This window comes from Gopherus evgoodei, chromosome 4 (assembly GCF_007399415.2).
Source record: "Gopherus evgoodei ecotype Sinaloan lineage chromosome 4, rGopEvg1_v1.p, whole genome shotgun sequence".
Lineage (NCBI taxonomy): Eukaryota > Metazoa > Chordata > Testudines > Testudinidae > Gopherus > Gopherus evgoodei.
In genome coordinates, this window is record NC_044325.1 from 44,431,836 (window position 1) to 44,456,724 (window position 24,889).

General features: G+C 46.5%; 1 long non-coding RNA gene across 2 annotated transcripts in view; it reads right to left on the reverse strand.

Moving 5' to 3' along the window:
• The window catches only part of LOC115649921, a 53,088-nt gene that overhangs the window by 16,386 nt on the left and 11,813 nt on the right, over positions 1–24,889 (reverse strand). The window contains exon 3 of one of the 2 annotated variants that reach the window (XR_003999965.1): positions 14,250–14,399. The exons of the other annotated variant lie outside the window; for it this stretch is intronic. This is a non-coding gene — a long non-coding RNA (uncharacterized LOC115649921). The remainder of the gene's footprint in view (positions 1–14,249; positions 14,400–24,889) is intronic. 2 annotated transcript variants of the gene reach the window in all.

A 24,889-nucleotide genomic window follows, 5' to 3' on the forward strand; every position in this document is an offset into this window, starting at 1 on the left:
AGGATCTGAACTGTTGCCAGGTGCTTTCTTCACTACAACGGATTTGAAAAATGCTAATATTTCACCCCTGGACTCATCATGGTTTCAAATGATTCATCAGCATTCATTGTTTGCCACGATTGTTTTTGTTTTTTTTAACATTTATCTGATAGATCCCAAGAGAGAGCCAGAAACAAACTGTTCTGAGCTGTTTCCACATTAGGCTGTGGCTTAGCAGGACTGAACACTGTTATTTAGGCCAAGATTCAGTTGGATGCATCTCTGTTCTCACTAAGCACCTCTCTGAGAGGGAGGAGGAAACTTGTCCCTGCTGTACTTTTAACCTGTCAATCCAGCCAGCAACGCAATATCCGCTGGGGGATTTCAGCTGCCTTTGTGCTCCTTCCTTATCTCACTACATCCCCCCGCATGTCCACCACTCGGTGAAATGTCTTTTCTCTCTCCTCTTCTCCCAAGATGGAAGTGAACTTGTGTGCCTGGCAGGGAGGCTGACAGACATGAGCTGAAGGGCTGTCAAGGAACACTGAAAACTGTCTGGGCCACACTGTGTCAGATTTCGGGGTCTAACACTGCAGCCTTCTGTCTGCTCTGTGGCCAGTTCTAAATGGCGCCTTTGACGGGCAGCCAGGCAGCTGTCATCAAGGGGCTGGCCTCAGAGGCAGGACTCAAATGATATAAGCACCTGGAAAGCACGTGCCAGACAGAAGAGAATAGCAGCAGCATTGTAAGGCTGGGTGCTGCAGGGGAACCAGAAACAAAAGAATGAGGGGAAAAGACTGAAGTCAGATGATGGGCAACATGAAAGTGCATCAATTCTCAACTCCCAGAGAAACAGGCCCCACAGAGACCTCTCAGGCCCTATAAAGCCAGCCCCTGTGCTAAATTCCCCCAACTCTCTGAGAAACTGGCTGGAGGCAAACCCCTCAGGATCGAAGAGTGCTCTAGCAGTTACGTTTGATAACTTTCCAACCTCATACAGGCAGTGTACAGTGGTTCCAGCTCTCATGTGTGGTGCCTGTGATGGGCTTTGAGAGCCTAGTTAGGGTCAGGGCATGAAAATATAGCTTGTTTCCTGAGGCAGGGAGGGAGGTCTATACCTCCCCCTTCAGTAGTGTGCTAAAGCTGCAGATGAGCTCTTGGAAGAGTCCTCCTTGGAAGAGGACTGAGCTTCCCTATGACAGCGATGTGAGAGAAATCATCACCAAACAGAAGCCAAGTGAGATACAGGCAAAACTAAAGTGAAACCCCCTAGTCCACACCCCTTCCTTTGTTGTGAAAGAGACTGTGCAGTGCCCTTGTCCCCATACCCCATGTATGTCTATATCCCGGTGAACTCAGTGTCTAGAGTGAAGATGGCAAAGAATCCTGTGGCACCTTATAGACTAACAGACGTTTTGGAGCATGAGCTTTCGTGGGTGAATACCCACTTCATCAGATGCATGTAGTGGAAATTTCCAGGGGCAGGTATAAATATGCAGGCAAACTAGAGATAATGAGCTAGTTCAATCAGGGAGGATGAGCCCTGTTCTAGCAGTTGAGGTGTGAAAACCAACGGTGGAGAAACTGGTTTTGTAATTGGCAAGCCATTCACAGTCGTTGTTTAATCCTGAGCTGATGGTGTCAAATTTGCAGATGAACGGAAGCTCAGCAGTTTCTCTTTGAAGTCTGGTCCTGAAGTTTTTTTGCTGCAGGATGGCCACCTTAAGGTCTGCTATAGTGTGGCCAGAGAGGTTGAAGTGTTCTCCTACAGGTTTTTGTATATTGCCATTCCTAATATCTGATTTGTGTCCATTTATCCTTTTCCGTAGCGACTGTCCAGTTTGGCCGATGTACATAGCAGAGGGGCATTGCTGGCATATGATGGCATATATTACATTGGTGGACGTGCAGATGAATGAACCGGTGATGGTGTGGCTGCTTAGGTCTTGTGATGGTGTAGATATGTGGGTAGAGTTGGCATCGAGGTTTGTTGCATGGATTGGTTCCTGAGCTAGAGTTCCTATGGTGCGGTGTGCAGTTACTGGTGAGAATATGTTTCAGGTTGGCAGGTTGCCTGTGGGCGAGGACTGGCCTGCCACCTAAGGCCTGTGAAAGTGTGAGATCATTGTCCAGGATGGGTTGTAGATCCCTGATGATGCATTGAACAGGTTTTAGCTGGGGACTGTATGTGATGCAAGACAAACCCAAGAAAGAAACCAACAGGACTCCACTGGCCATCACATACAGTCTCCAGCTAAAACCCCTCCAATGCAAAGGAGAAACTTGTTGACATAATTTATTTGTACTTTCTAAAGGCTTTTGACAAGTCCCTCAGAGACACTTCTTTTAAGAAACTCAGCAGCCCTGGGGTGAGAGAATGTTCCATCACGGATTAGAAACCGGACAAGATTAAATACAAAGAATAGGAGTAAATGGTTGAACTTCAGCATGGCAAAAAGTTAAGAGAGGAATGCCACAAGCTGCTGTACTAGCACCCATACATTTATCAGTGATCTGGAAAAGGAGGTGAACAGTGAGGTAGCAAAATTAGCAGCTGACATAAAATTATTTAGGTTAGTCAAGATTAGAGAGGACTGTAAAGGGACTTAAAGCTAGTGAATGGGCAGCATGATGGCAGATGGGATTCAATGTTGGCAAAAGCAAAGTAATGCAGTTTGGAAGGAATCATTTTAACCACTCAGACATATTACTGGGCAAATTAACTACAGACGCTAGAAAAAAAGACCTGGGCACCATAGCGGACAGTTCAACAGAATTTCTCAATGTGTAGCAGTGATAAAAATGTAGGGGATATTCCCCAGGGGCAGTGTCTGCTCCCTTCCTCCATTGCCACCAGAAATGTATAAAGGGACCACAGCTCAGGGGAGAACCAGCTCCAGCCTGTTCAGTTCTGGTTACCTTATTTGAAAGAAGATATAATAGAAACCAGGAATCCTGAGATGGGCAGTGAAAATGATTGGAGGCTTGCAGAGATTACCTTTTGCCCTCTCTCATAATACAAGAACAAGGAGACATTCAATGACTCTGAAAGGCAACAAATTAAAAATAGGAAATGGAAAAAGCAATTTTACACCATGCCTAATTGACCTGTGGAACTCACTGCCAGAAGATAACACTGAGGCCACACAGTTAGCAGGATTAAAACACAAGGGTCAGTCATATGGATAACAGAACATACGAATTTTCATACTGAATTAGAAGAGTGCGACATCCAGTCCGGTATCCTGTCTCTGACAGTAGCCAGAACCCAATGCAGCAGAGGAAGGTACAAAAAAAACCCCACAGCAGGCAGATGTGCCCCTCCCTGCCAAAAGTCTATACTACCCCTAATAGCTGGAGATTGTTTTAAACCCTGAAGTATGAGGTTTTGCATCCCACCCAAAATGTTTGTTTTCAACATTTGCTATTATAATCCTGGTTATTCTTGTATGAGAGTGAGAATAGCTACAACTACATCAGATAGGATCAAAACAGAAATGCTTCAGGGCCCACAAGCCAATCACTAATTGGCAGGGACAGAAGAAACTCTCCTTTTGGACTGATTATTCCATAACTGACCATTCGGAAGCATCTGATACAGGTTACCATTAGAGACAGGATACTGGAGTAGATGGATTACTGGTGTGAACTGGTCTGATCCTTCCTATGTTCCTAAATTTATTTTAGATCTTTTGGTTGGGGGGAGATGAAATGCAGGGTTGCCCTTTGACTATACCACTTCTGTCCTCTGATTGTCTTTAACCTCCCACCCTCTGCCTCTGTGGATGAGGAGATAGGTGTGGACTCCAGAGGCAGTGGCCGAGCACAGCGAGATAAGCCTGCCTTGTTATTCAGAAGCAGCAGCAGAGAGCTGGCCATGTGAACTCAGCTTGCAGAGGTCAGGCAGGAAAGCACTGCAGGGCACAAAAAGCCATCAAGGAAAACTGATAAAATTCCTTTCCTCATTACCTTCCCCTGACCTGTAGAGATGAGTGCCCCCACACTACCCTTCAGAATCCCCACTACTGTACTCCAAGGGTTCCCCAAACTCAGTGTCATAGCCCCCCTCAAACTTTCCAGCACTAGACTACTCCACACTTTGGTGGCTGGACCGCCTGTATTCTGTACAGTATTTATCATTAGGATATAACACAGAGCTCATTTTTAAAGCAGTTTTAGGCCAGCACTTCCCAGGGTTAATATTAACTATGTGACACAGCTTGCATGGGTCTTACCTTTAGGTCTTTCTTTGCATATGCTCTACTTCACTTGGAAGGGGGACAGTTACAGCAGACTATATCAAGACACCCAAACTCTGCAAAATGCACGGTACAAGTGTGTTCAGAGGGAGGCCATTTTCTACCCTTTTCATCAGTAAACCCACAACTGAGTTCACCGAAGACTGTGTGACAACTTTATTGATGAGCCCAGCACTGCTTCTGGCATTGCTGACCCACTCCCTGCAAAGCCTCAATGCAGAGCAGTGCATCGCTGAACCACCTGCTAACCTTGAGTGGGCAGCAGAGGAAGACCTATGACTGAGGAATTGATTTTAAAAGTACCCAGGGACCCCACTCAGATTGGCCTGTTATCATGAACCACTGGCACCAAAAGGTGAAATTTCCATTCACTCCAGATGCTGAAGGAGGAAAAGTCCAGGGATGTAGGGTGGTATGAAAGGGTGTAGCTTACAGTAATAGGATGGACTGAAAAAAGGAAGAACTGAGGATAAACTCCCTGACAGCAAGATGGTTCAGGTGGTGGAATCATCGCCTAGTGGAAGGGCAAGGAGCCCGGTCACTCAGGTCAGGGTATCTAACACTAAACTGGGTAAAATACTAGTGACTGCGGGAGGCAATGTTTCTAACGGGTAGAGTAGGGGACTAGGAATCAGGATCCCAATCCTAGCTCAGTGATGTAATAGATCAGTGGCACTAGCTAAGTCACTTTTCTGTGCCTCAGCTTCTCCCATCACAAAATGGGCTCATACAAACTTTTCTCCCAAGGGGGTTGTGAGGATCACTCCACCCACATTGGTGCAGCAGTTCTTCTGAGTTCCTGAGATGGAAGGTGGTGGCGAAGGGCACACAGCACAGTTATTAATTACGTGCCATGAGGAACAATCCTACTGCTGATTCCATTCTGCTTTCATCAGCTGTTTTCCCCTTTATAGTTTGTTTCTCCCAGGGTTTGGGTTACCACATTAAATGATGGAACTTCCTTCCTTTTCCCAACATCATTCCCTTCACTCAGATCGCCTTTTAGACACTACTGGCCCAATCCAACAGTCACTGGAGCCAATGGGAGTCTTTCCACTGTATTAGGCTCATTGTGTCCATTGAGCAAAATGTCAGATTTCCCAGCCTTGTCACACCACAGGCTCTTAACTCATTTGCTGTTCACTATCATCTCTGGATCTCTTTTTGCCACTATTACTTTTCAGGCGTCTCTCCTCATTATATCATCAGTTTCAGGTTAGTTTTTCTCCAGCTTATATTTGTCCAGGTTGAACATAGTTTTATTTCCTGCTCATGTTTCTAATCTCTAAATCCCTTTGCATTATTGCTCTCTCCTGTTTGGAACACTCCCAATTTAGTATCATCTGCAGACTTAATTAATGGACCGTTTACCTCCTCTTCCAGATCATTAATGAAGAGGATTAATCACACCAGGGCTAAACGCTAATCCTTGCCCCACCTCATTGGCCACCTCCCTGCCACTCAATATGTTACCATCACAGTCTTTCAACGGTAGAGATGGGCTAGATGACCAGGTCTTTTCATCTCCAATTATTGTGATTCTTCTAGGATCACCATTGCCTTTGGCCACTTCTCAGTCCCCATGCGCTGATCCAATCTCATCCAAATGAATGAGAAGAACAGGATTTCATGAAACAGGAACAAATGTTTCACTAAAATTCAGATGCATACCCAGCATCAACCCATGGCTCCTTTCAACCAGTAGTCAACAGCAACAAAAAGTGATCATGCTGACCTGGCTTGGCTTGTTCTTTACAGACATATAGTGTTTATTTCTTACGATGCCATTACTCTCTATAAGCTTGTGAATGCCACACTCCCCCCTCCATATTTCCTAATCACTCTTTTCCATCTCAGTTTCCTATGTTATACCTCCACTTCATGAACCCAACCCCCTAATCTAGACATCCCTACCATACACCTCCAACTTGGGAGAGGAAAAACCATTGCCTTTTGTCACAGATCCCTTGGAGGAGGGAGTGTCTCCTACTGCAAAGAATGGAATTGGGGACAGAAAGGTAGAGTTTGAGGAGCTGATCTCTTCTACTTACAAATATTTGAAGACAACTAAGGCTGAAAATACTTGCGTGGCCTGACAGCTGGAGGGAAGGCATGCCTGTGGAGTAGGGTGATTGGATTTACTCTGCCCAAGGATAACCCTGATGAAAAGCACCCTCATTCCAAAGTATGGGTTAGAGGGGGTATGCAGTACAAAATCACTCCTGGTCTTGTGAGAAATCAGAGAGGAGGAATGCTACTTTCAGGCAGGGCTGCAGGGCTCACCTGAGACCCCTGCACTGACAGGCTAACTGACAAAACAAAGCAACATCTGACACTCAGCTGAAACCTGCCCTCTTGCCCACAGGACAGCCACCTCTTTTCCTCTCACCTTTATCTCCCCAATCCCTGTGCCGAGGATGGAATTATCTTTCCAAATTTCTTGCAAGAAGGAAGCAGCTGCAGAGAGCTCTCAACGTCCAAAGGAACTTTGCAGCTTTGGTTACAATTGCTCCGTTTAAGCACACTGTCAGTCAATAATCACAATGCTGACAGATATAACTTGAGAAGAATGAGACAGATACTCCAAAGACTCACTCAGAGACTTGCAAAAAAGAGACCTATTTGTCTTGGTCTGAGTTTATCTCAAGACAGAGCACAAGATGAATGCAACCATTTGACAATCAAGAAATGTTCTGGGTTGGAATAAAGTTTTGCTGCCTTCTTAAGGAAGAAAAAAGATAGGAGACAGACAGACACAGGACAGATGCCCAAGTGTAAAAGCAGATCTCTAAGTAATGGGCAACCAGAAATACACAACACAGACCTGGACATAAAGGGCAGGGGGATTCAAACAAGCTAAATTGAATGTCAAACCTGCTCTCATCAAAGAGCTTTGTTTCTATTTAACTAACCCTTTCTGCTGCAAACTGAGTACTTGAGTAACTGGGGAACAAGTGGCAAGCCTTGAGTCTCAATGTCCACACGCCTATGACTAAAGGGTGAATCATAGTTACGGCTTCTGAGTTTCAGTTTTAACCAACAAACAAATGCAATACCACCATACAAAAAAATGAAATTCGCGTTTATCCAATAAACACTGGAGAACACCTGAAAGGTTTACTTGTATCTAAGGGCTTGTCTAAACAGAACACTAATGTGCATTACAGGGATTCGATTTCTCAAGCACACTAATGTGTTGTGAATTAATTGGTTTCTGTAGTCCATGGGTGGGCAAACTATGGCCCCTGGGCCGCATTCGGCCCATCAGACCTTGCCCTGCTCTGGCACACCAGCCAGGGAGCACGGTCGGGAGCTTGCTGCACAGCTCCTAAAAGCAGCTGCATGTCCCCCTTCCAGCTCCTATGGGTAGGGGCAGCTAGGGGGGTCTCTGCACACTGTCCCCACCCCAAGCGCCATCCCCCGCAGCTCCCATTGGCCAGGACCCACGGCCAATAGAAGCTGCCGGGGTGGTGCCTACGGATGGGGCAGTGTGCAGAGCTGCATGGCTGGTGCCGCACCTCCACATGGGAGCCATGGGAGGCATGGCACTGCTTCTGAGAGCTGTGGGAGCGGCACCTGAAGACAGGGCAGCCCACAGAGCCACCTGGCCACTCCTCTGCGTAGGAGCCAGAGGAGGGACATGCCGCTGCTTCCAGGAGCTGCTTGAGGTAAGGGCCCCCTGTAGCCTGCACCCCTGAGTCCCCCCCATGCCCCAACTCCCTGCCTCAGCTCAGAGCCCCCTCCCATCCTCCGAACCCCTCGGTCCCAGCCCGGAGCACCCTCCTGCACACCAAACTGCTCATCCCTAGCCCCACCCCAGAGCCCACACCCCCAGATGGAGCACTCACACACACACACCTGCACCCCATCCTGGAGCCCCCTCCCACACCCTGAACTTCTTATTTCTGGCCCCACCCCAGAGACCGCATGCCCAGCCAGAACCCTCACCCCATCCCGCACCCCAACCCCCAATTTCATGAGCATTCATGGTCCACCATATAATTTTTATACCCAGATGTGGCCCTCAGGCCAAAAGGTTTGCCCACCCCGGTGTAGTCCCTGGTAGTGCGCATTAAAGGTTCCTAGCACGCTTTAATGTGGTGCTGTGTGACACAGGGCTGTGTTAAAGTCCACTAGGGAACATTACAAAGAGATTACTCATTACACTAGATACAAAGAGACAGCCCCAACCGCCTCCTGATTTCTGGACATCTATATAAAAAATAAACCCTGAAAAATGAAATCAAACTCTGAACAAGCCCTAGGCATAGCAAAACCTACCCTCTGCTCTCCCCAGGCATTGTTCCCAAGTCCTATTTGTCTGTGATGCTTGAAGGTGGACAGTCCCATACCCCACATTTGCTCCCCCTAGACTGGAATCCATGTGCCATACCTCCCCTCATTCTGCCCCTGTTCCTCATTAGCCACACCCACCCACCCACCGTTCAGACACCCATGTTCTGTGTCTGTGCCTCCGGCCTCCTATCCCACATGCCAGTCCAGTCCCTGACCTAGCCTGGCCCCCCACTGGCCTCTCACCTACCAGGCTAGTAGGGCACAGACTGAGGGAGCCTCTCTCCCCGCATCCCTTTCCATCTCAGAAGTACAAAAACAGGGACATGCAGGATGATCCTGAGCCCATAAAACAGGACAGCTGGCAGTGCATTGGGCACTTGGACAGGCAGCTCAAACAAGAGGCCATCCTGGACAGATGGTAACCCTACTGCCACCTGCAAGCCAGCAGGGGGAATAGAGAGCAGCTGAAAGGAAGCAGGCAGAAATGCCACCTGGCTGCCTTCATATTGTGCTCCATAGCAACCCCCAAGATCCAGGAGCAGTAATTGAAGGTAAAACCCTGCTCAGTCCATGCTTGGTGCATGGGCTACAGAGAAGCATGAAGAGGGCCCTGAAAGTGTGAGTGCTATGGCCCCCATGAGCCACTGGGCAGGCCCACTAGTGATGAAGAGGGTTTCGAACATGTATCATGCTGTAGAAGTGCTCAGTATCGTTACCCTGTTCCGTAAAGTCATTAGCCCAGTACAAGGATGTTGGTGTATGTCACTGCCCGGAACTGGGAGATTACCCCACAGCTTTTCTTTAGTTTAATTGGAAGAGGAATAAGAAGACAGACAAATGTGGGAGCTCTTCATCCTTTATCTTGAAAATGCTCAAGAAAGCCTCATTCTCCCACACCCTGAGCAGAATGTGGAGAAGAGCACATCATGTGTAAAATGCTTCCGGGGTCAGTGGATGCTGTCAAGGTGGCTGACTGTCCGTCTTCAATGACTAAATCAAAGCTGGCTACCTGTTGAGGCTGTCAGGGGCACAACGGCAGTGAGTTGAGATCTGGGGACATTATCTGGGACAGCAAGGAGCCAGTATTCCTGCTGTTCCCTATAGCTCTGCTCCTCTGAATAACTCTTCCATCTTTCCTTCCAAAACTGATCAAGGCTCAAGACAGCTACAGAAACCAAAAAGTTTCACCCTTCCCAGAAAATAGAATGGAAGCTGCTTTCAAACATCTGACAAAGCAACAATCTAAGTTCCCCTACCTTGAGAGCTACTGCAAATTCTTCCAAGTGTGCCTCCTACTTGGAAAGACAGGCCAGGAAAGCACCACCAGGGCTATTCCCTAAAGCAACTAAGAGACTGGGATTGAAGCAGCTGGGAGCTCCCTACAGCTACAGTTCCCATCTGGTTTCCTATAGTCCCCTCCTCCTGGGAGAGGGTGGGATGAGATACAATAGGATGGGAATGCTGCATTCAATTCCTGTTGGAAAAGGCTGGTATCAGAGACACTTTTCTATTTTGAATGACTGTAGTAAAGTAGAACACCAGAGTTACAAACTGACCAGTCAACCACACACCTCATTTGGAACCAGAAATATGCAATCAGGCAACAAAGACAGACAGACAAATACAGTACAGAACTGTGTTAAACATAATTTACTAAAAAAAAGGAAAGCAGCATTTTTCTTCTGCACAGTAAAGTTTAAAAGCTGTATTAAGTCAATGTTCTGTTGTAAACTTTTGAAAGAACCATAACATTTTTTCAGAGTTATGAACAACCTCCATTCCTGAGGTGTTTGTAACTCTGAGGTTTTACTGTAGTTTGTTTTGCGCCAAACAGTGTGATTAGCACTGAACCAAAAACACGACAACCCTCTGGAACTTTTTTCTCTTCCCAATATCAGACTGCGATTCCATCTCAATGTTCAGAGCTCAGAGACCCAGTGATTAAAGGTCACTGCCTGATCCACTGAGCCAGCTAGTCCCCAGATCACAGTGTTAACAAATCACCATTTATCTGTGTTACTGCAGCAAGTGTCCAAGGCATACTGGCACCAAAGATCACATCTGCTGGGATAACCTATTGATTTGTGTCATATTCTGCCCAATCCCTATTTTATTCTTGTTCAAACAGGGGTCAGGACAGGTTAAAAATAACTCTTTCAGACTGAGGTGTTGGACTGAGGAATTTAAAACCAGCCTGTTCTTCCCCAGGTGGAGGCTACAGAATCCCTGATACATGCAGCAAGAGAAGATAAAGTCTTGGTACAAATTAACAGCAGAAGTTGGCAGTTGGTTCACCAGGACTTTGTAAGGACTTTTTGTAGCTTTAACCAAAACTAAATGAGATACACTTGAGAAGATTGTTAAAAAAAGAGTGACTAAATCCCTTTAACAATTTCAGTATTGCCAATTACAAACTTTATATATGTATTATATACCTGCACTTATTTTAAAGTACCAGTGAAAAATTGGTAGCTTTCAAAAAATGTCACCAAAAACCTTGGGGAATTGTGATGAAATCTGGCACTGCAATGACCATATTTCACACAGTGCTCCAAGGCTACTACAGAGAAGATAGTACAAAAGCTTTATAATTAAAAGCCCCTAACTATTACAAAATATGGCAATGACAAGTTAAGATAACGTATATATAGATGCAAATCCTCTAACAATATTCACATTCTCAAGTCAAAATGCAGATGTGCCAACATTAAAACTATTCATTGTCCTTATACCATACTTATTATACATACTTTTGAACAACTGTATTATACAGGAATAAAAAGATGAAAAGGATCAGAATTAAGATTGCTATTGGAGTTTGTAATGCTAATAGTCACATGTCATTTTTGTCAAAGAATGCTCTAGGGATATTCAAATAATTATCTACATTGATGTATCCTATTTTCATACTTTTTAAAGCTTAGGGGTTTTTTTTAGTGGTAACATACTGGGTATATATTTTGTCTAACATTTATGTTACTTATTGTAGCAAATAATTTTAATTTAATTTTTTTTTATTAAACAGCTCCTTGTTTTTTTAATAAAGAAATATATGAGATATCAAGTTCATAAATTAGATTCCTGCAACGCATACAAGGTCTACACTTATTCCTGTAATCTTTGGTTTATGGCACATAAAACCTGAAGTTCAAGGCTTTCAGCTTTCCTCTGGCTTCAAGATCCCATTCCTCTCCTCAGATTAGAGCACAGATTACTAGGAAAGTGTCTTGGTCTGTTTCTTTTTTCTTAATACCTCCATTGTCATATGATAATAGTACCAAAGCTCTGCAGGTTCTAGGAAGTCCTACAACTGAACTGTTCAGGGAAGAGTCAAGACTTGAGATCTGTTCCATTTGCCTATCCCCATAAAAACTTATAGCTGAGTGGCCCTCACTTAGTGTCCACACCATTCGAAGAAATCTGATATCAACTCATGGGAGAAGGGAAAGAGATTAAGACAATGTATGTCATCAGGAAGGTCAAGCAGGAATAAAAAATTTGAATGAAGGGGAGGAAGAAAAAATCCTACGTCCCTCTCAATTTATTAACCGGACTCTGCCTGCAGAGAGAGGGGGTACTGGGAGCTCTGCAGCATAATTCTTTGGTTAAATCAGAGAATGTGGGGAATAATCTAAACTCAAGGACCCTGCCCTCTCTCCTCCCATGCTAATCAGAGCCGAAGGGGGAAAGGTAAAGAAATAAAGCCTGTACGGAATAGTCCTTTCGTCTGAGCTCAGTACCTCATGCAATAACAAAAGAGCTAAATGGCCTTCGTACAATGAAGGTGGTGTGGCACACCTCTAGTGTGAGGACAGTGGCATGCAAGACCCTTAATGTGAGCCAAATGATGTGGAATCTGTTGTCTGCCAAGACAGTGGTGTGAAGTACCCCGGATGCTGTAACTGAGATGTGGCGTTCTCTTTTGTACAAGGATGAAGATCTGGCTGCAGCATGGACCCTTTCCAGCAACAATGTCCTGATCCTGCATCTGACATTCCAGCCAGCAAATCCCAAACTAAAGACATCTCAAAGGGGGAAGAGGGCATTCAGAAGAGAGACCGAGGGTCTGCTGGTCTTAGAGCACCCACAAAAGAGGTGTCCTGGTTTCAGTACCATGGACAGCTGCCCAACCCCCACCCAGCACCAACTACAGCTATAGTGCTATGATGCAGAGGGGGAGATGATAGGAGAAGGAAGCAGTGAAGAAGTGGTGGAATTCAGCACTAGCCCAGAACATTCCAAAATTGAGAAATGGTCTGAAGTAAATAGGATGAAATTTAATGAGGACAAATGCAAAGTAGGAAGGAACAATCAGTTGCACACATATAAAATGGGAAATGCCTGCCTAAGGAGTACTATGAAAAGGGATCTGGGGGTCATAGCAGACCAGAAGCTAAATATGAGTCAACAGTGTAACACTGTTGCAAGAAAAGTGAACATCATTCTGGGATGTATTAGCAGAAGTATTGTAAGCAAGACACAAGAAGTAATTCTTCCGCTCTACTCCGCGCTGATTAGGCCTCAACTGGAGTATTGTGTCCAGTTCTGAGTGCCACATTTCAAGAAAGATGTGGACAAATTGGACAGAGTCCAGAGGAGAGCAACAAAAATGATTAAAGGTCTAAAAAACATGACCTATGAGGGAAGATTGAAAAAATTGGGTTTGTTTAGTCTGGAAAAGAGAAGACAGAGAAGACATAACAGTTTTCAAGTACATAAAAGGTTGTTACATGGAGGAGGGAGAAAAATTCTTCTTCTTAACCTCTGAGGATAGGACAAGAAGCAATGGGCTTAAATTGCAGCAAGGGGGGTTAGGTTGGACATTAGGAAAAACTTCCTGTCAGGGTAGTTAAGCACTGGAATAAATTGCCTAGGGAGGCTTTGGAATCTCCATCACTGGAGATTTTTAAGAGCAAGTTAGACAAACACCTGTCAGGGATGGTCTAGATAATACATAGTCCTGCCATGAGTGCAGGGGCCTGGACTAGATGACCTGTTGAGGTCCCTTCCAGTCCTTATGATTCCTGTTGAAGCTAATGATGAAACACAGAGCATGTTTTCCATATGCCTGTCACAAAGCTGACCCACCCATCAGTTAACTAGGCTCAGAGCTGAAGAACATGGCTGGCTGACATAGAAAGATTCCTCTCTGTAAAAGCCAATCAGAAGGGCAATTTAACCATCAACAACAAAAGTCTGTCCAAGTTAAAAATTTCAAAAATAATCCCCTTGCCCCTTTTGAAGGCAATTTACAGGCACTGGGATCAGCACAGTCAAGCAGCACCAAGCCCCATGCTGTTAGGAGTTGGACACCACAAAAGTTAACTAGGGACAGCTGTGGCTTTTTATTTACAGGTTAAAAGAGGCAAAACCCCAGAATAGGAGGGAGCAGCCTGGTGCTGGAGACAGCTGAGACCAAATGAAGCAGGAGCACTCTCTCTCTCTCTCTCTCTCTCTCTCGTGCGCACGGTTCTGCGGGCGATTACTCCAGAGCACCCAGCCATACCAAAATCAATAAACAATTTCAACGCTGCCCAGGGAACTTTGCCACACTTAATAAAAGTCTCCAGACGCAGTTATGGCTTCATTTCACCTTAACATCTTCTTTAACTGTCCCTTCTTTTCAAGATCAATTAGGGGCACGTGCAAAGAGAATAAAAAACAAAACAAAGTCAAACCAAGCAGCTCAGTTCTCCCGCTCCCCCAGCCACATACCTGAGGGAAACATGGAAATATGGGAACTGACAGATGACGCACCAGGATGCCTTTTGCACACATGCCCATCCCAGCCTCTGGTCCTTGGCATTAGGGAAAAGTCCAGCCTCGTTTGGGAAGGCAGGAGTGCCAGTTAAATCAGAGGTGAACCTGCAAAAAAAACTTTACTTTTCATGCAAATTTTGTGATGGTGAAAGATTCCAGATTGAAATTCTGTTCATCCCCAGAACAAATATAGCACATGCACCCAGAGCAAGCTTTCTGACATCACAGCCACCCACAGGCCTCAGCCCTACCCTGGAGTTCAGTCTCCATGGCCTATTCAGATCTTGGCCTTTCAAATGAGACTGCCAACAAGGAGTGTACCGGAATACAATAAAAGAAACTCCTGGGCTTGGGGCATAGAATCATGTCTCCTGCTATTGTCTAGCCCCAGTAAGGATAACAACCAGTTATTTATTGATAGCAAAGGGACTTACTCATTTAGCTCAAAGGGCTGAGGCTTGTGCTTTGAGTTTTGAAGGTCCCAGGTTCTATTGTCCCTGGCAATGATGTGTCTGTGCACTGAAGGCCCTACTTCGTTACAAGAGCAGCCACTTGTACTACTCCCAAAAAACCTACATTGAAGAAAATTATATAAGGCTAGAGTGGCAGTCTAGAGAGCAGAGGTCAGGACTGGAGTCTATCCCTGGGGCAGTGGTGAGCTAGGGGAGCCACTGAGGCAGGGGCTTAGCCTGCATGTGGTTGGGATTACTTTGTGGCTACACCCTCTGAAGCATCTCTAGTCTTCCTCGGCCAGGAGGACCGATCAGACAAACATGTGGCCTTTAAGAAGTTGTAATAAAATGATGGGGAGGAAGCTGGGGTGACTCCCATTAATATCAATTGTGGGGAAATAGCTACATTTCTCCCCCTCTCCATTGTGCAAATGTAGGTGCTAATATTCCTTTAAATATTGTGGATTCATTTTTTAAAACATTTTAGGTTTTCTTTATTGGTACTTTGCAGGACACTTGCATGGAGAGGATATGTTGCCCCTAAGAGGAGCAGATGGCAGCACTATATGGAGATGTAGTCTGTAAGGACTGCAGGTCCCAGAATGCAATGCTCCGTCTTGTTTTCAGGTGAGGCCACTCAGCTCAAGATAGGGCATTATAATCTGGGACCTGTAGTTTATATGGACTGGCTCAATTGTTACTGCTAGCCACCACTGCTGCATAAATTAGTAACACCTGGACTGAGTACACTATTGTTTGCAACATCTTAGATCAAAGTAAACTCAACCTAGCTCTAAAGACCATGAAATGGGAACCACCATTAGGCCCTTAACAAGGGCAATACCAGCAGGTGCTGCTTTAGAGAGGAAAGAGACGTCTCTTGGGAACCAAGAAATTTGCATCCTGAGGGTCGGGATAATTTATACAGCTCTGCATGGATACAAAAATTTGGATCTGTATCTGATCCACAGTAATTAAATTGTATCTAACCCATGATCCACAATCCACCTTTTATACGTATCTGCATCCACACTCACAGCCTTTAGAGCAGTGGTTCTCAACTGGGCATGCATGACCCCCAGGGGAGCCTCAGGTCAGTTTCAAGGGATCTGTGGGCCCTAGGGGTGGTAGCCCTGAGCCCTGGCAGTCCCTTCTACAGATTGGAAGCTAGGAGCCCCAGGCCCTGGTGGTGCCCATCCCCCTGGCTTTAGCCCTGCCAGGGGTGCCAGAGATCAGGACTTCAACCTTATGGAGGCCCTGGGCTATGGGCTCCAGCCCCCTGGGGGGCTTGGGGTTCTTGGCTTCAGCCCTGCAGGAGGCATCAGGATTCAGAGCTCCAGGCTTCAGCCCTGCTGTGAGTATCAAGGCTCAGGGCTTCAGCCCCACAGGGTGGGGTGCCAGGGCTTGGGGGCTCCAGCCCCACATGGGGCACTGGGACTCGGGGCTTCCGCCCCTAGAGCAGATCCTCTGAAGCAGCAGCCTCCCAGCATGCCATAGACCCCCAATTGAGAACCACTGCTCTAGAGCCCTCGGCAGATAAAAAAAATTGGATCCATCTCCGATCGATGATCTGCAAAGATGGTAAACAATGCAACCACATCCACAGATGCAGATATCTGTGGACATAAAGTAGATATCTGCAGATTTGCAGGGCTCTAGTTATTTACATGGCAGTCCTGAATTAAGCATGGGGCTGTGGGATGTGCAGCTGTCCAGATGCAGCAACAGGCATTCTGCTTTGCAGTGCCTTCTCTCCAGGGCCGGCTCCAGGCACCAGCATTCCAAGCAAGTGCTTGCGGCGGCAGTTTGCAAGGGGCGGCAGTCCGTGTGTTTTTGCCCTCAAGCAGCGCGCCGAATTGCCGCCGTAGACGGCGGGGGCAGTCCATGTGCCATTAGGGCGGCACGCACGTTTCCGCAGTGGCAGCAACTTCTATGTTCAGCTGTCCGCAGCAGAGCAGCTTCTGTCTTCTGGCTGAAGACAGAAGGTGCTGCCTTATTGCCACTGCCACGGAAATGTGCGTGCCACCCTAACAGCACACGGACTGCCCCCACCGTCCGCAGTGGCAATTCGGCACGCTGCTTGGGGCGGTGAAAACAGTAGAGCCAGCCCTGCTTCTCTCTATCTCCACTCACAGACCATCCCTAAATCACTATGTCTTCTCCTCTCTTCTCACTGCCATGGGCCACCTTTGTACCCTCCCCACCATCTAGGGAGAGTGAGTGACTAGAGGGAAAGGCTTGGTGGAGAGACAGAGGATTTGACACTCTCTAAATGGCCTGGATGGGAGAGAGGTTCCTGAATCTGACTCCAGTAGGGAACACCACACTGATCTACCTCTACCTGATAGTATATCTCATGGAAGCACCATTCAAGTGAGTAACATGCCAGGACGTACCCCAGGCTGGACTAACGAAGCATGTTTCATTCAATTTATGTCCTGTGTCTTGTAAGAACAGGATCTACATGCAATGTACTCAGAATGATCCCCTAATGTTTCCACCCATGGTTCTGGAACCCTTTGATTGTGGCTACTCCTAAATGAGGCCTTTTGCTATACAAACAGGAATGCGGTAACAGACCTTTGGTATTTCTATTCCCCTCACTTTGGTGCTGAACTGCTGGTGACATAGACAAGATAGCCTACTCAGGGGAACTGTATGTTACATGACACTTGTCACTCTGGAAAAGCAATGCATAAAAGTAGGGGTGCATCAAGAATAATGACTTTAAAAGATTCCTTCTTAGTCCCTTCTCTGCTCCCCACTTCACATCTGCTGACTTTACTGACACCAACATATTGTTACTCCCGTTGCCTCTGAACAGCTATGGCTGAGGGAGCTGGATTCAATTCTGCCCTGCACACATCTGAAAAAAAAATCAGCAGCCAACTTCCTATTACAGAGCCCTTATTCTCTGGGTTAACATAAAAGACAGAAAGAGCCCAGCTGGATTCTCAAGTACCAGCTACAGTTTTCAGCATTGGCACCAGGAGAAACCATCTGATGTGTAATTTGAGCATATTGTACCCAGTTCTGTCCCACAGGCTGAGAGGGGATAAATATGGAACCCGCTTTATTGGTTTTACAGGTCACTTTTGGGGGAAAATATCCCCTCATGTGTGTTGCTAGGCGCATTGGAAGCAAAAAACAAGGCAACTGTGAGACGCTAAAGGCCAGTACGATGCCCAACACCCTTTCACTGTTACCAGCAAAACATCAATCTAGTGGAGCCATGGATTATACAAGTGCATCAAAACTGTTATCCAGGTCTTCCCTTGCTGCCCCCAAACAGGAGTTGAGAAAGAGCACACAGAGAAGATGATTCAGGAGCAGGACAAACTGCTGCTGTCCTGTGTCAGCTGCTCATTGTCCTCAGCAGAAAAAGGGAAGGCAGGACTTCACCAGTGTAGTCTGGCTTTTGAGAAGGAAACCCATACAGGCTGAAGCTACAATTAATTCACCATGCACCTAAATTATGCCATATTTTCCTTCCTAACATCTGCATGATCTAGCCTTTTCTCTGCGTTTAGATGGTAAACACTCTCACCCAGGTCCTCTTCATCTTGCATCGCGATTACTGCAACCTCCTCCACTCCGGCCTTGACTTCTGCATCCTTGCTCCTCTACTGAATAGATCATGTCACATTCCCTCCTCCTGCAATCCCCCCACTGGTTCCCCTTCCTCCCCCACATCAAACACACGTTTTTAGTCAAGACCCTTCATAACTTATCTCCCCACTGCTTATCTGCCTCTAATCTCTCCTCTTTATGATCCACCTTCTTCAGTCCACCGACAGCCATCATGTACACACCCACATCTCCCACAAGTGCCTTCACACCTGATTCCTTGTTGCCTGCCCTCCTCCTATCAATTTGCATAGCCAATACCCTGTCCTTCTTCAAATCTCTTCCTAAGACCCACCTCTAGCATGGTGTCTAATGATAGTGGCTAGATGAGTGGCCTATTAGCAATTTATATACTCTCTTTTCCAGTCATCTCATTATTAAACACAACAAAAATTAAGTGCAGGTTTTGTAATCTATGGAACCACATGTTCCTGTTGCTATCATCCAAGTTTTTCCCACCTCCATCCCTTGTATTTTCCACCCACGTCATGTCTTGTTCCTAAGTAGATTCTAAACTTCTTGGGGCTGGGACAGTCTCTTATTTTATGCCTGCACAGCTCCCAGTACAATGAAATTTCAGTCATGTCCAGGGCCTCTGGGGGTTGGTGTCATACAAATAAAGGTAGGGCCTATGATGAGGCCTTAGCAGCTCAAGGCACCATACTGGTCCATGAATTGTTCTGTAGAATGCAAAGAACATTTTTAAGACACAGACTTTGAGTACCATTTTTCTTTGGTTTTGTTGAATGGCTTCTACTCACACAGCCCTTGCTGTCTCAGGCATTGAAGGTAAACACTCCTGTAGCAACCATTGCCTGGAATCAAAGCAAGTTTCCATGCAAACTCACACTGTGGCAGTTCTAACATGTATCAGATGGACTGAAGCATTTCGGTACAGGTTATACAAACCTGCATCCAGTTATATCCTCATAACTGAGGCCCCGCAGGGAACACTGAAATCACTAATATATTAAAGAACACATCAGAAACTAATAGGGTGTTAAACATTTCCAATTGAGAAGAGCCTGCACGGCTGGGAGGAGAGCGCTCCAGCAGATTATATGCTGTAGAGCAGGCCTTCAGCAAGAGCAATAATTTTCTCATCTGCAATATTTTAGAGACTGATCAAGGCTGGAGAAAATCTAGCTTCGTTATTTAAACATGAAATATTTTAGCTATGCCCTGCACTGGGGAATTGGTCTTCTTTCATGTTTAATCTTGTGGTGGTGGTTTTGGGGCCTGCACTAGCAAGAGGGAGCAGAGCAGAGTCCAAGAAATGCTACTTTATTGTAGAACATGACAACCACTACCAAAATAGGAATAAAACACCCTTCATCTACCTTCTGATTTTTATTCTGGGAGGGGGAGGGGAAGGGAAGGGAAGGGAATGAGGGCCAAATAATGGAAACCCCGAACATAGATTCAGACTTTAAGGCCAGACACTTAGGCCAGATCTTTGCAGAGCACTAGGTAAATATCTCACGGGCAGAGCCTGGGTAAATGAAAACCCAGATAAGGCAGCTCAAACACATCACATGTACTGCTAAAGAGAACACCTGACTAGAGTGGTTGAGGAGGTGGCACTTGGCATGAGCAAAACCTCATAAGCTAACCACTAACTCTTTGGGGCTAGGGGGAAGCTTCTCCCCCATGGCCACGTTGGTGCATATTTATCCAAACAGAGAGTTTACAGCTTGCTCGGAACTATCTGGTCTTGTTAGAAACAGGATACCCTCAAAGTCAGTAATAGGCCCGGTTTTCTGCAGTCTATCCATGGTCTTAAGGACTGAAAAAAACATAGCTCATATCATTTTGCAGGGATTTCTTTGTGATCTAGGCACCCCCATATACACCCTACCTACTACTGCAATGATTTCTGTACAAAATATGCCTTGTGACTTCCTCTCTTTCCCATGGGTGCTCGACCCCACCTCTGTCCCCGGCCCCGATCCCACTCCACCCCTTCCATGAGGCCCCGTCCCTGCCCCACCACTTCCCACCCATGCCCCGCCCCCATTCCAACCCCTTCACCAAATCCCTGCCCTCTCCCTGCCTGTATTCTGACACCTTCCCCAAATCCCTGGCCACGCCTCTTCCCCGCCTCCTCCCCATGAGCACACCACATTCCCGCTGCTCCCCCATCCTTCCCAGAGAGTGTGAATGCTACCAAACAGCTGTTTGGCGGCAGCCAGGCTGGAAACGCTGTGAGGTAGGCAAAGGAGCAGGGACGTGGCGCGCTCAGGGGAGGAAGAGGTGAGGTGGGGGTGAAGGGAACTTGGCTGCCAGTGAGTGCAGAGCACCCACTAATTTTTCCCTGTAGGTGCTCCAGCCCCGGAGCACCAACAGAGTCAGTACCTATGTTGTGAGGTATCATTTGAAAACAAACACCACATTGGTCAATAATATCATTGTAAAATATGTTACGATTCTGTATGGGAAATTATGGATACTCACTGACATTATGCTTTAAAGTCTGTGACTAAAAGGTGTTTAAACCAGACATGTCAGGGGAGTTGATAAATAAGTTTTCTCTGGACAAAAGGAAATAGGCCAACACCTCAACCCGGGAGTAGCAAATTCAACAGGCTATTCATTTGAATGGGAAGTTGCAGCAGGAAGAGATCATTTGCATAGTAGCAACCCTCAGCAAGGGAGGAATCACAATGGAGCAATATCCTCCAGACAAATGAGCTTTATCTGGGAGTACCCTTCGAAAGAATATATTTCAAATTATAAAGAGAGGGGAGCAAACACCTAAGTGATCCTTTGCCGTAAGGAGACTGTGATGGGGCAGCTGCCCCTCATTGGCAGAAAAGGAGTTAAAAGCAGTCCTAGGGATGCTGCAGCAGAGACAGCCAATTAGAAGGGGCTGAGAAGAGTAGCCAATCATGGCCCGGCAGGCTTATATAAGAAGGGTTGCCGGGCAGAGCAGAGTTCAGTAGATGACTGGAGCTTGAGGGGGAGAAGATCAGGCTCCTAGCAGGGGGAAGAAACCCCCACATCTCAGACAATTCAGTGCTGTAAGCATGGACTGGGGAGCCAGAGAGAGCTCCTGGAGGGCCACTAGGGCCTACAGGTTGAGACCCTAAGGTAAGGGCAGAAAAGGGTGCTAGTGCCACATTGGAAGTGTCCCTGGGACAATGGACTGCCTTTGCCACTGAGGGAAGGGGCTGGGTGGAGATTGCAGGTCCCCCCAGAAGGGGAGAACACAGAGTGTAGCACAGCTGGAGGGCAGTATGATGAAGAGGACACCACGGTCCTGGGAGTGACGTGGATCCAGGAGCAGAGGTGATGGTGGGTGAGACACCACCAGACTAGGGCATGGAGCTAATTCTCAAGACAGCCAGTAGGAGCGCCGCAATGGTGAGTCCCACCCCATCTCAGAGACAAAGAAACCAGGTGATTTAATCTCTGTGATGGATCCTGGCCAGTAAAAGGTTGGAAAGAAGATTGGGGGGGCAAAAAAAAAACCCAACACACCTTGAACAAAGGGTATGTCTACACTATGGGATTATTCCAATTTTGCATAAACCAGTTTTGTAAAACAGATTGTATAAAGTCAAGTGCATACGGCCACACTAAGCACATTAATTCGGCGGTGTGCGTCCATGTACCGAGGCTAGCGTCAATTTCCGGAGCATTGCACTGTGGGTAGCTATCCCATAGTTCCTGCAGTCTCCCTGGTTACCATCCCTACTTCACCGTCTGCCACGCCATTGTAAATTGGCGATGAGATGATGGTTATCAGTTGTTCTGTACTGTCTGCTGCTGTCATGGGTGCCCCTGGCTGGCCTCGCTGAGGTCAGCCAGGGGCAAATGGACAAAAATGGGAATGACTCCCTGGGTCATTTCCTTCTCTATGTTTTGTCTAAAAATAGAGTCAGTCCTGCCTAGTATATGGGGCAACTGTTCTAGAGAACCAGAGAGCACAGCCACTCCATGTCAGAGCCCCAGAGATCCCACAGAAATGATGAGCTGCATGCCATTCACCAGGGGGTGCCCCTGCAACAACCCCACCTGTTTCTTCCTTCCTCCCCCAACCCTCCTGGGCTACCGTGGCAGTGTCCCCCCATTTGTGTGATGAAGTAATAAAGAATGTAGGAATAAGAAACACTGACTTTTTAGTGAGATAAAATGAGGGGGAGGAAGCCTCTAGCTGCTATGATAGTCCAGGCAGGACATTAAAGGGTGGCGGGGGAGAGGAGCCCAGCTTCCCGCTGCTATGATAGTCCAGGCAGTACAGAATCTTTTCTTTAGATGTGAAAGGGGGCGGCTGATAGAGCTCAGCCTCCAGTTGCAATGATGAAGACGGTTACCAGTCATTCTGTACCATCTGCTGGGAATGACCGGGAGACATTCCCATTTTTACCCAGGCGCCCAAGGTCGACCTCACCAAGGCCAGCCAGGAGCACTCACAGGCTGATGATGACGATGGATAGCAGTCATATTGTACCATCTGCCACCGGGTAGGGGATGCTGGTGTTCAGCGCTACAGCACCCCGTCTACCAGCAGCATGCAGTAGACGTAAGGTGACACTGAAAAAAGTGAGAAAGTTTTTTTCCCCTTTTCTTTCGGGAGGGGGGAGGGTGTAAATTGACGACATATACCCTGAAATACCCGGGAAAATGTTTTTGACCCTTCAGGCATTGGGAGCTCAGCCAAGAATGCAAATGCTTTTCGGAGACTGAGGGGACTGTGGGATAGCTGGAGTCCTCAGTCCCCCCTCCCTCCATGAGCGTCCATTTGATTCTTTGGCTTTCCGTTACGCTTGTCACATAGCACTGTGCTGTGGCATCTGTCTATCATAGCCTGGAGATTTTTTCAAATGCTTTGGCATTTCGTCTTCTGTAACGGAGCTCTGATAGAACAGATTTGTCTCCCCATATAGCGATCAGATCCAGTATCTCCCGTATGGTCCATGCTGGAGCTCTTTTTGGATTTGGGACTGCATTGGCACCCGTGCTGATCAGAGCTCCACGCTAGGCAAACAGAAAATGAAATTCAAAAGTTTGTGGGGCTTTTCCTGTCTACCTGGCCAGTGCATCCAAATTCAGATTCCTTTCCAGAGTGGTCACAATGGTGCACTGTGGGATACCGCCCAGTGGCCAATACCGTCGAATTGCAGCCACACTAACCCTAATCCGACATAGCAATACCAATTTCAGTGCTATTCCTCTCGTCGGGGAGGAGTACAGAAATTGGTTTAAAGAGCCTTTTATATCAATATAAAGGACCTTGTTGCGTGGACGGGTGCAGGGTTAAATTGGTTTAACGCTGCTAAATTCGGTTTAAACGCGTAATGTAGACCAGGCCAAAGACTATCTTGCTAGATTAAGTTTTAGACTTTTAGATATGCGTTTTCACTTTTATTTGCTTGTAACTCTTTCTACCTTAATCTCTTTTACTTGGTATCACTTAATCCATGCACTTTTGTTAATAAACTGGTTTTACTTTTACTGTAAATCAATTCAGTGCTGGGTCTGAAGGGAAGGATGTATGACCCCCGTTAAATTAATTAGCTGTGATGTACTGACTCTTTATCAGAGCAGCAAACTTACTATCTTCTGTGAATGCACAGTGGTAGGGGCTGTACATTGCAGAGAAACACCTGTGAGGAGCTTGGGGGCTGGAATTCACTGATCATTACCATCTAGGGAAGGTCTGGGCTAGCACTGCCTTGAGGAGTTTGCCAGTGAGGAAAAGAGGCTGGTGTGGCAGGGAGCTGACACCATTTCGTTGCCAGCCAAACTCATCCTCGCTGAGACAGAGAGGTAATAGTGGCTCACAGCATGTTACATGTAACAAGCCTTGGAGAATGTAAGTGAAAACCAGCCAGTTATGTAGGTACGGGTATATGGAGATGCTTTGATGCCTGAAATAAATTGTAATAATTGGCCAAGCACTTGGGGAACACCCTTAGGACTACAGAAAGGCAGAAGGAAAAGACTTCACATCAGTAGTGTCTTGTCTACACAGAACTGAAGCTACTTTCAGTGAGCTGATCTGAAGGAGATGTAAAAATACATGACAGACCCAAGTCAGTCTTGAGTGGAAAGGTAGGAATAATAGAAGCCGGTGATCAGCAGGTTGAATTTGCACCTCCTGATGCAAATGTTCAACATCGACTCATAACAGGACTAAAGCAGTCTCATTTCTGAAATGAGCAAATGCCGGAGTAGAAGCACATCCCAGTGTATTGATGTGGCACTTTGATAACTCCCATCTTCAACAGGGAATCCACTTCTGCAGCAAGAGGGATCCCAGATCCCAACACTCAACAATCTGTTGTAATTCCACTGTATGCCGCAAGGGAATGGGCCAAACTCTCTCTGAAAGGGAAGCAAGGGGGACAAGGTAAAAGGAAATAGACTGGATCTAAGCTACAAAGTGATATGTCACATCTGCTGGGCAGATGAAAATAGATGGGCAGTGGAAGAAGTGTTTTTCTTTACCCTGGTTCCTCTGCTGTTGGCAAGGCTGGGTGTTCTGGAGGAGAGGATAGAGAGAACAAGATG